The sequence below is a fragment of the Nelumbo lutea genome, chromosome 2, assembly GCF_056320005.1.
Source record: "Nelumbo lutea isolate HS-2025 chromosome 2, American lotus-T2T, whole genome shotgun sequence".
Classification (NCBI taxonomy): Eukaryota; Viridiplantae; Streptophyta; class Magnoliopsida; order Proteales; family Nelumbonaceae; genus Nelumbo; species Nelumbo lutea.
In genome coordinates, this window is record NC_142685.1 from 48840616 (window position 1) to 48853530 (window position 12915).

Consider the following 12915-nt stretch of genomic DNA (forward strand, 5'->3'; position numbering starts at 1 on the left):
TAATAATAGGTACTAGATTGGCATGTTTTGAAAGTTTGGGTACTAAATTGTCATGTTTCAAAATTTGGGGACCAAAGTTAATTGGTAATTTCCATCCATACCCATGTTGAGCACGGGCTGCTAGTGTGTATATATATACTAGACCTGTTCATGGGCCGGGTGGCCCGACGAACCGGCCCGGCCCCCGGACAGGCTTGAACATGTTTATAGGCCTACGGGCTTAAACTCGGGCCAAAAAGCCTGGCCCACAATAAATTCAAGCCGAGCTCAGGTTTTGTCAAAATAGTCCGGCCCGGCTCGACCTAAAATTAAACTTAAAATGGGTTATGTGATTATGTCCATTTGAATTCTAATTTGAATAGGGAAAATTGTAATTTTTTTTATTAGGTCTGGCTTGAGCTCAGGCTTTGGGCTTTTTATCAGGGCTGGGCTCGGGCCCAAGTTATAGGCCTATTGGTCGGGTCGGGCTTGGGCTCGGGCTTAGCATATTTCCATTAATGATGAGCAAAAGCCCGGCCCATGAACAAGTCTGATATATATACTAGCAGGAACCTATGCAATGCACCGGTTTTGTTGAGCAAAAGTTAAACAATAGAAATACATAATAGTATACAATTGTTTTTGATTTTAACTTTTTAATAACAAATCCAATCGAACTCGACTTGAGTTGGTCAATTTTTTAGTATTTTCGATTGGATTTAGTTTAGAAACTTTCTAACTCAACCAAGTTAGGTCCGTTTCGATTTGGCCTATATATATATAATTTTTTTAATACGGGAAAGTGGAAATTTTTCATATTTCTCAGTCTAAAATATTTTATATCACAAATTTAATTTTTTAACTTATTTTTAATAATACCACTGTAATTTATTAAATTTAAATTTAAGTTTTAAGTTTAAGTCTTTTGAATAAACAAACCAAATCGAAAATAGACCTAAACTGATATAACTCGAGTTGGTGGGTTTTCACTAATGGTCAATCGACTTAAAGTGACAAATTCCCGACCTAACCAAGTCGATTTGGTTGGGGAAACAGCTTGCAACCAAACTGAAACTGCTTTGGCCATTGGTTTCCAGGTTAACGATTCGACTGTCCTGAGTGACAAACTCCCTCTTTCTTTATGATTGTTAGAAGTAGTGAAGCTTTATGTTATTTTCTTATTGGTTTAATGGGTAATTATGTGGAATTAAAAAAATAAAAATTCAAAAAATTAAGAAATTAGAAAAGGGGGTTTGGAGCAAGGAGAGGCATGGTGACGTAAATTATGTATGTGTTTGGTCCCATGGGCATTTATTTATACTTTTTCACTTTAAACATTTATTTATGCTTTTTCACTTTAAAGATTTTCTTTTACTTTAAACTTTTCTTGTTTTTTTTTCTTTTTTTTTTTTTGTTTGGTTGAACTTCACTTCAAACGTTTTTTCTCTCCACATCAGATTAATACCCATTAAAATGTTCCACATCAGCATTTGGTTTCAAGAAATGCTAGGGTATTGGGGAAAACAAGAATTTAGCATTTCCCCAAATGCCCCATGCACAAAAATCAAAGCATTTCAGTTTTCTACCTTTCATTTGATAAACGATGAAACCAAACAATTGTTTCATTTTGCTTCATCTGCAATAAATGCCAATGCCTATGTGGCACTGATGTGGCATTATTTTTTCAATAAATGCCAAGGGAACCAAACATCCCTATATTACTATATATATAGATAAATAGATAGATACATGTAACCAGATAACGTTGGAACTTGCAAGTGGTCAAAATAAATCATATCAATTTACAAGTTACAACCACTTTCAACTCGGAGATCGGTTTCCATCAAGGCAAACTATGTCCACACCGTTCTAATAGCCTTTCCCAACAACAGTAAAAGGGGCAAGCAGGGACTACGGTGAAAAACCTATTTCATAGCAATATCTACATCGCCCTAGTACCACTTTGTTCCTTATTATAAATAAAGAAAAAGACAAAAGCCATTTTAGCTAGTGATCATTAGGCTCAAAACAGATAAACATACCCAACACTTTTTGACCCTGCAATGGCTTACGCCCCTGCTGAATCAAGCTTTCCACAGTCAAGCATTCCCGTCGCTATTTTAGGTCCTCAGTTATGTGCCCCTTACCCAATTGATTTGACCATCATCAGAAAGGTTATGACCATAGCAGATGGAAATTTTGTCATTATGGACGTTCAAGTAACATCATCTTCAAAGTCAAGGACACCCTCCTAAGCCTTCGAGATCGGCGAATTCTCCTCGACATTCTCAGAAATCCTCTCGTCTCTATGCAACAAAAGGTCTAACTTTTGTTGTTTATAATTATTTATTATTATCAATTTCTTTTGTTGTTATAAATTATAATTCTCTCTTAGAATGCTCTTGCAATCAAATTTCTGATTAGTTTCTTTCAATTTGTCCTTTCCAAATTAGCCAGTTAGGCTGAGCACCCCAAACTAGATCTCCATATTTACAAATTACACATGGGTAATGGTAAATTATAGAGGGATTGCAGTCCAAAAATCCCTAAATTTATATGACTACCCCACCGAATGAAACAGAATCTGCTCTTCACACATGACATCTCACACCGATTGCATAAACACATCTCACCATTCGTATGGAAAATATTCGCAATACATCATGAGATGTGCATGTAAGGTCGGTGTGAGGAGAACGGATCTACTCCTCACACCTGGTGCCTCACAGGCGCCTTACATGCACATCCTACCACGCATTAGGAACATCTTCTGTTCTTATTAATTATTTATTCATGGGAAATGTTTCCAATGCATGGTGGATATGCATGTGAGGAGCAGATCTTGTCTCCAGCGTGAGGCGCCCTGGGTGAGAAGCAGGTCCCAATTCCCACCGAACCAAACTTATATATGGATGATGGTTTGAGTGCCGGAGTGCAGACACATGCCACAGGTGGACCGTGGGCCCTATGCCATTTAAAGTCCTATTAGTACAGGTGCAAGTCCCAAATTTGTATAATTGTCCTATAGCTTAGCCTTATCTTTATTTAAAACAAAATCATAAATATTGCCAAACGCTTCATATGTTAATTGTGATCAAAACACAAAACCCACTCTTTGCTAATATGACTGTTGTTTTTTATCCTGAAAACGAAATGACACATGTTGTTGAATACCCCTAGATGGGCTTGGATACAATATTTGACCTCTGATTTGCTTTTTTTTCTAATGATTAAAACCTTTTTTTCCTAGTTATTTATATCAAAACAAATTATACCGAATGAAAGGAAAAACAAAGTTTTCGTTGTAAAGGGTCATAACTCATAACATAAATAATAGCAGATATATTTAATTTGAAAAGCTTTATCCATATTGTAGAGAGAGAAATAAAGGTTCCATTTGTTTCATCATAGAAGGCATGGAATTAATTTCTTCTACACCGAAATATTTCATCTGTATCTTTTACCCTTTTTACAATTAAGACTTAATTTTTGACCCCATTTAAGGTGTAAATGGTGTGACGAAAAATAAAGTATTTACTCTCAAAGCTAAATAATGAAGCTCTAGTGTTTTAATCATTCTTTATTGTTCACACTTTCTCTTAAATATGCTTCTTTAATAATATTAATGAACAATTTATAAAAATTAGGGCTCATTTGGTTTGCTGTTGGAATCGGAATCTAAACCAAAATTGCAATGCTCTATTTTTATAATCTATTTGGTTTAGACAGGAATTGGAATGAAAATTAGAATAACTGGAATGAGATTTCAATGATAAGGGAGAGAGAGAATAGTCATTCTCTCAACTAGGAGAATGTCATTCTAGCAGAATGAGAATCTAATTTCCATTCCTATTCCAATTCCATACCCTATTCTTGTGAACCAAACAGGCCCTTGGAATATAAATCCGTCCTCTCTTAGAATTTCACTAAAGATAGGAAATGTGGTTAGAAAAGCATCGATGCATGTATAAATATGTTGATTTTACATGTCTCATTTTAGATAATGAGTGGACATAGGAGGTGGCAAGTGTTTCGAGGAGATAGCTCAGACTCCAAAGATCTATTATTTAGTGTTAAGAAGTCTTCGTTGATTCAATTTAAGACTGAATTGGATGTCTTCTTAGCAACCAACACAAAAGAGGAAGTCTGTGATTTCAATATCAAGGGGAGTTGGTTGGAGAGGTCATGTATTGTCTACAGCGGAGATTCTTCCAATTCAATTATCATCGCCCAAGTAAGATAGATAAATCCTAATGATCATTGGTATGTATTGTTTGATGTGAATTGATTATTGGTGATTAATGTGATGATGCAGATGCATAAAAAACATAGCATTCAGAGTGTGGTGCTTGGGAAGGACACTTTTGCGGTGACTATGTATCCCAACATTGACCATGCTTTTATTGTTGCACTCATAGTGATTCTTGACGAGATCAATGAGGATAAAGCTTATTAACAGTACAAGTTAAACCTCCTCTTTTTATTATACTGATCACTATATTAATAACAAATAACAATAATAACCTTTGGTGGTTGCGGCAAAGATCTTGTGTTGTAATCTTTTTTTTTATTCATCTTTTTAATTCTAAACTTGTGTTGTAATGTGTTATGTTCTTTAAGACATTTGCTCCATATATAAAATGTTTATTGTATTAAAAGAGTAATGAAGGAGAATAATAAGCACTGCACCTCTCTTACAATGGTGCATTATAGTATTTATATTAATTAGTGAGTTACAGAATTATAATAGGATACAAACACTATCCACAGTTACAAAGATTGGTCAGGGTTAATATTAGAACATCATCTAAGTGATATGTCAACCTTATCTTTATCATGCCCCTTCAAGCTGACTTGGGTACTTGAAGTTGGTAAATAAGGCTCAGTTTGGTAAGAGTATAAATACAAATATGTAGAATGTAAAATCTTGTATTTTGTACATATCTGCACTCTATATATTTGTATTTGTACTTTTTCCAAACTGAGCCTAAAACAAGTAAATTAAAATGTTGAGATGGCATCGGCTCAGTAACTAAGCCTACAAACTGATCAGCAGAGTTGAGACAATGAATTCGAAGACGTTGGCGAGTGATGTGGTCACCAAGGAAGTTAAGGTCAACCTCCACATGACAGATCCTGGCATGAAACACTGCCATGAGAGGTAAATGGCACTAACACAACCACAATATAGAGCAGGTGGACTAGAGGTCCAAGGTCTGAAACTAATGCTTGGATCCAAAGTATCTCTGTGATGGCATTGGCAAGAGCATGCAGCTCTACTTCAATGCTAGAATGGACGATAGTTGTTTGCTTTTTATTTTTAGAGTTCCAAGCTAGTTAGAAGATGTGAGTCAAAGAACACATAATACCCTCTTATGGATAGTTGGTCGTTTTGGCAGCTAACCCAATTAGTAATGGTGGGCTCATTTGAATGACTAAAGAACAAACTAGTGTGAATGGTTCCCTTTATGTAATGAAAGGGATCAGATCTAATAGGCACAATAAAGTAAGCACATTCAATGAGCACTTGATAAATATTTTGATAATTGTCAAAAGTGGTTTTTAATCTTTTTCAAAGGTAGGTTGGGAGTATTTTAAGGGATAAGTGTCAAAAAAAATTTAACTACTCATTCAACGTGCTTACAAAATTGTGCCTACGGCCTACCTAATCTGGACTGATAATAAAATATGTGTTTTACCATTGCCCAATGCTTAATTGTGGGAGAGTGGAGAAACCGGGATACTTTATTCATAGTGAAAGATATATTAGGACTGGCCAAGGTGATATATTGTAGTACACTAATGACACTATGGTATTCTGTTGCATCAAGTAGGGGGTCTCCCTAAGTGGTGAGATAGTCCAGTCGATGCAGCCACTAGGAAAGAGATTGGTTTGGTATCTTCAAGATTAAACATGTTCATGAGTCGAGTAGCCCGATGGGCTGGCCCGACCCGACTCATTATAAGTCAAGCTTGGTCATAACTTTAGGCTCGTAGGCTCGGGCTCAGGCCTAAAGCACTTGACTTTTTTTCAGGTCGGGCTTGGGCTTTCTCAAAAAAGCCCACCCCAAACCCAAGCCCAACTTGATACTATATATTGAATAATAAAAATATGTTTTATTTAATAAAAAATATATACACAATATTTTTCTTTGTTCTTCTTCTCTTTTTTTCCAAGTAATAGTGAGATGTTTATTATTTTTGAGTTTTAAAGGTTTTTAATATAAATAAAACATTTTTTATTGAATAAAAAAAGAAAAAAAGTTTTGTTTTCAAATTTTTGGCCAGGCTCAAGCTTTGGGCTTTATATGAGGGCCGGGCGCGAGCTTAAGACCTAGGCCCAATGGTTGGGCCAAGCTCGAGTTTGAGCCTAAGTGTATTTTATTGATTTATATACAAAGCCTTGCCTAAACCCGATCCATGAGCAGGTTTATTCAAGACCAATGCAACAGGGTGAATCTACAATGTAGTGATGCTAGGTTAAGATGAGACCATATGAGTTACAATGTGCTTCAAAGCCCAAGAAAAAGTGAACGGGACCCAGGTCCTTTAAAGCAAATCATTATTTAAACGAGTGATAACAATAAGAGTGGATGAGCTGCTAGTAACAATTATATTGTCAACATAAATGAGGATAAATAATGCGTGTTAGCCTTGCCTTAGTATGAATAGTGAATGATTAGATTGTGAGTAAGAAAATCTCATAGAACATAAGTGTTGATACATGCAATCCTGGCCTAGAGAGTTTGGTGAAGCATTGAAGCCCATAAAGAGCCTTGTGAGTTTGCAAACATGTTAAGGAAATTAGACATCCTTAAAAGTCAAAACCTTTTGGCTAATGCATATATCCTCATCAACATATCCATGGAAAAATGCATTGTGAATATCAAATTAATGGATGGACCAATCATGAGAGACCCACAATGCTCAAAATAGTGTTGATAGTCACTAGTCTAACCATATGAAAGTGTCTCATTGAATATCCATTTAGATCCAATCAAATGCATGGAATCACTGTAAGGTACTAAGGACTAGGGGTGATCATGGGTCAGGTCGGGCCGGGTCTAGCACCAATGATAAGGGTTTTAACTTATGCTTGGGCCTAACCCAACCCTACATGGACCTTGGCTAGACTTACAAGCTTTCTAGGCCTAATGAGTAATGACTTTGGACATGTGACATCAAATAATAAAAATTTAATTATTTAAAATTTTTAAATTAAATAGCATGTAATACATGCAAAAAATAAGGCATGGGCCTCATATAATTGCTATGCTTGATTTGCTTGATTTACCTATCATTTTATAGATGAAGGCAATGTCTTCATTCCTATTCTTGATCAATGTGGGACTTTGAACAACACTAAATAGTTAATACAACCATTGAATGATTTCCTTAGCCCACATTTTTTAGGGAATGAGAACAAAGGACTTGCTTTCATCTATATAAGGCCTTGCTTAGGAGGACAATTCTCACATTTAAATTGATTCAAGTGTTGACACGTGTCAATTCATAAATATTTATCTATGTCAAAATAAAACTTAAGGCATTTATATTTTTATAAAAAATAATGAACATTTAATATAAAATAAAATATACTTGTGTATATATAACATATAAAATATAATACATATTTTATATTATATTTAAAAATATGTATATTATATTGTATTGTGAGTCGAACCGAGCCTAGGCTAGGCAAGTGTTGGGCCCAAACTTGACCTAGAATTTTCTAAATTTGATGTGGGTCTGGCTAAGAATGATCACCCCTACCAAGGACCAAGTATTGTTTCTAGCCAAGGTTGTAAGCTCTTGATTCATTGCTTCACACCAATGTACAAACTTGGTGGCTTAGGCAAAAGATGAGAGTTCAATCTCATTATATATAGTGGAGTGAATTAGTGGAGTAGGTACTTAGTACATGAGCATGAAGTCAATGCAAATCATCCATATTATGAATCATCATTGTATGAATGTAATTGTATTTAGGAAGGGGGATTAGCGAGTATCATTTGATTCAATAATTCTTGTATATGTCGGTTTTGGGTGGAGGTGATTCATAGCCAATACTACTCTCAACAGGGGTATGTTGAATATTGAAATAGGTGGAAAGAGGTTCAAGAGAGTGGACAAAACAGTATTTGAGAAGATGGACATAGGTGGTGATCTATTCGTTGTAAGAGAAAGGGATGGTTGTAATGTAATGGGTAATAATGTTTGGGGATTGTCGATAAGAGTGGAGTTGAAGGATTTATTCTAAGACCAAGCAACATATGGAAAGTGTTTTCATAAAAAATAACATGACCACTTCTATAAACTTCATCTATAAGAACATAATAGCAATGATATCTTTTATTATCAGCATAATACCCAAGGAATATACACTATAAGGATTGAAAAGCCAACTTTTGTTTCATATATGGGCGGGGATATGGAAACCAAATGCACCAAAAAATCTATAATATTGAGTAATTAGGAATTTATGCATTGGAGAGTTACCATGCAAAATTTCAGTGCACAACTTGTTGATTGGACATATTGTTGTGTTTACAACTTGACCCCAAAATAAAAGAGGAATTGAAGCTTTAGACAACAAAGCCAAGGCACATTCCACAATGACATCACTCAATGTCACTGTTTTTGTTCATGAGTGTGAAGGAATGAATGTTGATGATTAATACCTTAGTCGTATAAGTAATTAAAGAGAGAGAATGGTACTCATCGCCCCAATCTAATTGTAATACTTTGATCTTGTGGTCCAATAGTCTCTCAATATGACATGAAAATTAATAAAATTGCCAATCACATCATATTTATGAGAGATGGTATAAACCCAAACTTGATAAAATCATCCACAAACACCACATAATGTATATGTTTGGTATCATTGGTGTTTATTGGAGGGGGGACGCATTTTTTCAATAAACGTTTATCAGAAAAACACCCATGAAGTTTAAATGTTTCTCGTTCATTTGTATGATTGGGTTTTTCTTGGGTGTTTCAAGAAACAACCCATAAAATTATTTTACAACTTGGCAAAAATAAATGTTTGCTCATGATTGGTTGTTTGGTGGCGCATTTCAAGAAACTACATGGGTGAGGTGTGACACTGTTACTTGATATTCATGAGCCATTAAGTCAATCTAATGGTCCAAATTACCCATGCTTTTACACAATGGCCAATTTTGAGATCCAATGGTGGATCTTGGACGCAAATTACATCCAATGATCAAAATGTGTGGTATAAGTCCTCAAAGTGTGGTAATAACGCTAACGAGATAGGGTGTTTAACATTACAAACTAGAGGGACTAGTAGATTGAAAACTCCATAATATTAGCATGACAACGTCGACTATCGATTAGTAAGGATACGCCACGAATACAAGCTTTGTATCGTCCAATACGTTGCGATACAAGCCGCACGATACATGCTGCGCCCATTCTTCATAAAAACGTGAATGAGGTGATTCAAAATCGAGTCACCTCATACACGTTTAGAAATCACTGCGGTTCCAAACCAATAAGCCACACTTCATTTTGTGACAAAGTAAAATAAAATAAATTTTATTAATATTTTTCCTGTTCACATGCAATTTAAATAAAAAACACATTTATATTTAGCAACTCTAACTAAACATTAAAAAATAATACTTAAAATAGTATTTTATAAACTAATAGAATAAATAATGTATCAAATCCACATTTATATGAAAAAGATAATTTTTAATAACAAGAAATTTATAAAATAGAATATTAATAATAGAATAATTATATTAATGCTTAAAATTTATAAATTTGCACATGATATAAAGCTTAAATTTTTTATATACTTTTATTAGTTACTATCTAATATTTTAATTTACATTAATAAGTAATAACAACATATTTATTATTTACAAAAAATAAAATATTATATACAAAATATTGAAAAATATAATATTAAATTGAATCTTTCAAATCCATTAATCTACATTTATTTCAAAAATGATTTTTTATTTCATAAAATTTATATTAATAAAAATATTAATAATAGAATGATTATTTTAGTAATTATAAGTTATGAATTTGTATATGATATGCATCTTAGAAATTTTAACAAATTTGATATACTTTAAGTTACGATTATATTTTTATAAATTATTAATTGATATTTTGATTTGCACTTGAAAATCTAATATTTAGTTTATTTTTTCTTAATGCTAAAAAATTAAAATAGTAAAATAAAAAATAATTGATATAATAATTAAAATATAATAGGTGCATTAGTGTCTTGGACTCTTGATTGATGCACTATAAATAAAATTATGCATCAAGGTTCATTAATCGTAATTATATTTCTTCATATATATCCTTAATATTTACATTTTTATGTTTTTATATACTATTTTGTGATCATTTTAATCTTAAATATATTGTTATTAATATATTTATAAAATTTGTATGTATTTCTCTAGCGTATCCATGCGTTTCCATCTTTTTTGTCCATATCATGTGCTTCCAAAGCGTATATGAGTTGTCCGATACGATACCCGATACCGATACTTTAATCCTTGTTAACAATAAAACTATTTAACTTGTTGAATTAACTCTTAATCTTCCATATAAAATAGAATATGCTTGTTGTAACTTATAAACCCCCTTCATGAATGCAAGATGCAAAAGGTAAAGAACTTTCCCAATATAATAAAATAGAAATCCCCATAGGTAGCTTATCTGTAACTTATTCTTGCTTGTATACTACTCTGTCAAGATAAAAGAATACTTCACTTGCGGGTGAAGAAGATGCTGCTTGTTTTACTAATGAGAATATGGATAAGAGGAAAACATGAGAAATCAAATATGAACTAAAATACCAAACATGGAAAGGAACCTCAACATTCAGAGGAAGGGTATGTTGGACATACTGTTCAAATCGACAAGAAACAACAAAGAAAGTTTCCAGGGGGTTAATAGTCTCTGAAGCCCCTTGCGAGGGGTTATAGGGCTGCCAAAAAAGCCAAGTGGTTAGTATGAAGCACCTTGTTGACATTAAGGCGGGGGATAGACAGTGTTGGCAACGAACTTATCGACGTCCATTGCATACGATCAGCGCGAGAAGAACACTCTCTCTGCAACTCCAACTGTTTGCAGCTATCCTCTCTCAATGGGGATTGCATCGGATCAGAAAACCTCAAGTGCCACATCAACTTACATGTTAGTGCCACATCAGCTACATGTTTCACGAAATGTCTAGCCGTTGGGGGAAAGTGAGAATTTAAAATTTTCCCCAATGGATCCTTTCACAAAAATCGATGAATAAACGTTTAACATTGTTTTCTCAATAAACGATTGCACCAAACACTAATTTCAAACCCAATAAACGTTTATCAACCCAAACGCTAAGGTGACAATTTTTATTGAAAAAAATGCCAATGGAACCAAACATCCTTAATAATGATTCCCATGAATAAAAAATACAAGGGCAAAACCGTAAGCATTTGAGTAAATCAAATCAAGTGGTCCATATGATACTGAAGTAGATGAAGAGAACAGAAGCTTATGGCTTTTAGCCAATTAACAAGAACCACAAATATAATAAATAGAACTACCATGAATTAAGAGCCCAAATTGTGTGATGACCTGCTAAATTATACAAAGAGATGCATGACCAATATGTGCATGCCATCCGTGCATGTCAGTCTATTGGAGCATAAGACCGTACCTATTGGGAAGTTTATATTAGCCATCACTGCTGGGACCTTGAACTAGCATCTTCCCTAACTAGTCCTTAACCAACAAAAAATCTTTATGAATCAATATGATGAATAGGTAAAGAGCTACTAATATAGCTTGGGGCTCCCATAGCTACGATGAAAAGGACCTTGGTTGTGATAAGACCATGTCAAACAACAAAGAGCAAGGAAATAGCTGCGATGTGATGAATCATAGGATTACAATGCGATAATGATAAGATTTGAGTGGGATGCATGTATTGAGTGATGAGTCAAAATTCGTCATATGAAGCTGCAAAATGCACTAGCATGTGATCACATGACACATGCCTAAGTTGCAATAAACACAACATACTCATCACATTATGCCCCTCATGCTTGAAATATAAGCTTTAGTCTAGATCTATACAAGCTCAAGCTAGGTTGGGCAAGTTTTAAGCCTATGCCATTAATTAAGATAAAATACAAAATTTATATGTTTATGGTATTTATTTTTTATCATAAAAATAACAATAGTATATGCACCAAAAGATTGTATGGGTCCAAGTCGGGGCCAAGCCAAGCTTTGGGCTTGTAACAATGAATAGATTGGTTATCCTAATTTTATCTACTTATATATGAGGGGTAGCTTAGTTGATATGTAGCTGGTTCACTCCAACATAGTAGATTCAATTCTCACAACCCCAACTTTGGGGAAGAGGGGAGGGGGTATTAGTGGTGCATATCACCAAACACTGGAGAAAAAAGAAAAAAAAAGAAAAGGCAATGTGGGATGCTAGCCACCCAATTTGCATTCTTCCATAAAACCTTAGTTTTCACAACTAATCAATGTCCCACATTTAGGGTTGTCAATGAGTCGGGTCTGGGTCAAGATTATCTAGAATTGGAATTGAATTGACATGAAATATTGAGGACCCATAATCGAATTGGACCTGATAGGGTATGTAATTTTTATAACCAAAACCAAATCGATTGGTTCTCAAGACAATCAGGTTTGACCCGACAGACCCAATTATAATATATATATATATATATATATATGTTATATACATAATTTATTTAATATATTATATATATTACAAATATAGCTTGAGCTGAGTTTGAATCGATTTGGGATTGAGTGGAATTGGTTTGAACCAATAATGATTAGCACACTATATTAGGACCCAGAACCAACTCGTTGATTCTAGTTCCTAAAAGCATAACCAACCCAATCAGTTTGGGT

The 12915-nt window shown here is 34.1% G+C and overlaps 1 pseudogene; it reads left to right on the plus strand.

The window, feature by feature from the left end:
- The first annotated feature begins 2042 nt into the window (after positions 1–2042).
- LOC148870505 (protein LURP-one-related 15-like) lies at positions 2043–4435 on the plus strand (annotated as a pseudogene).
- The last annotated feature ends 8480 nt before the right edge of the window (positions 4436–12915 follow it).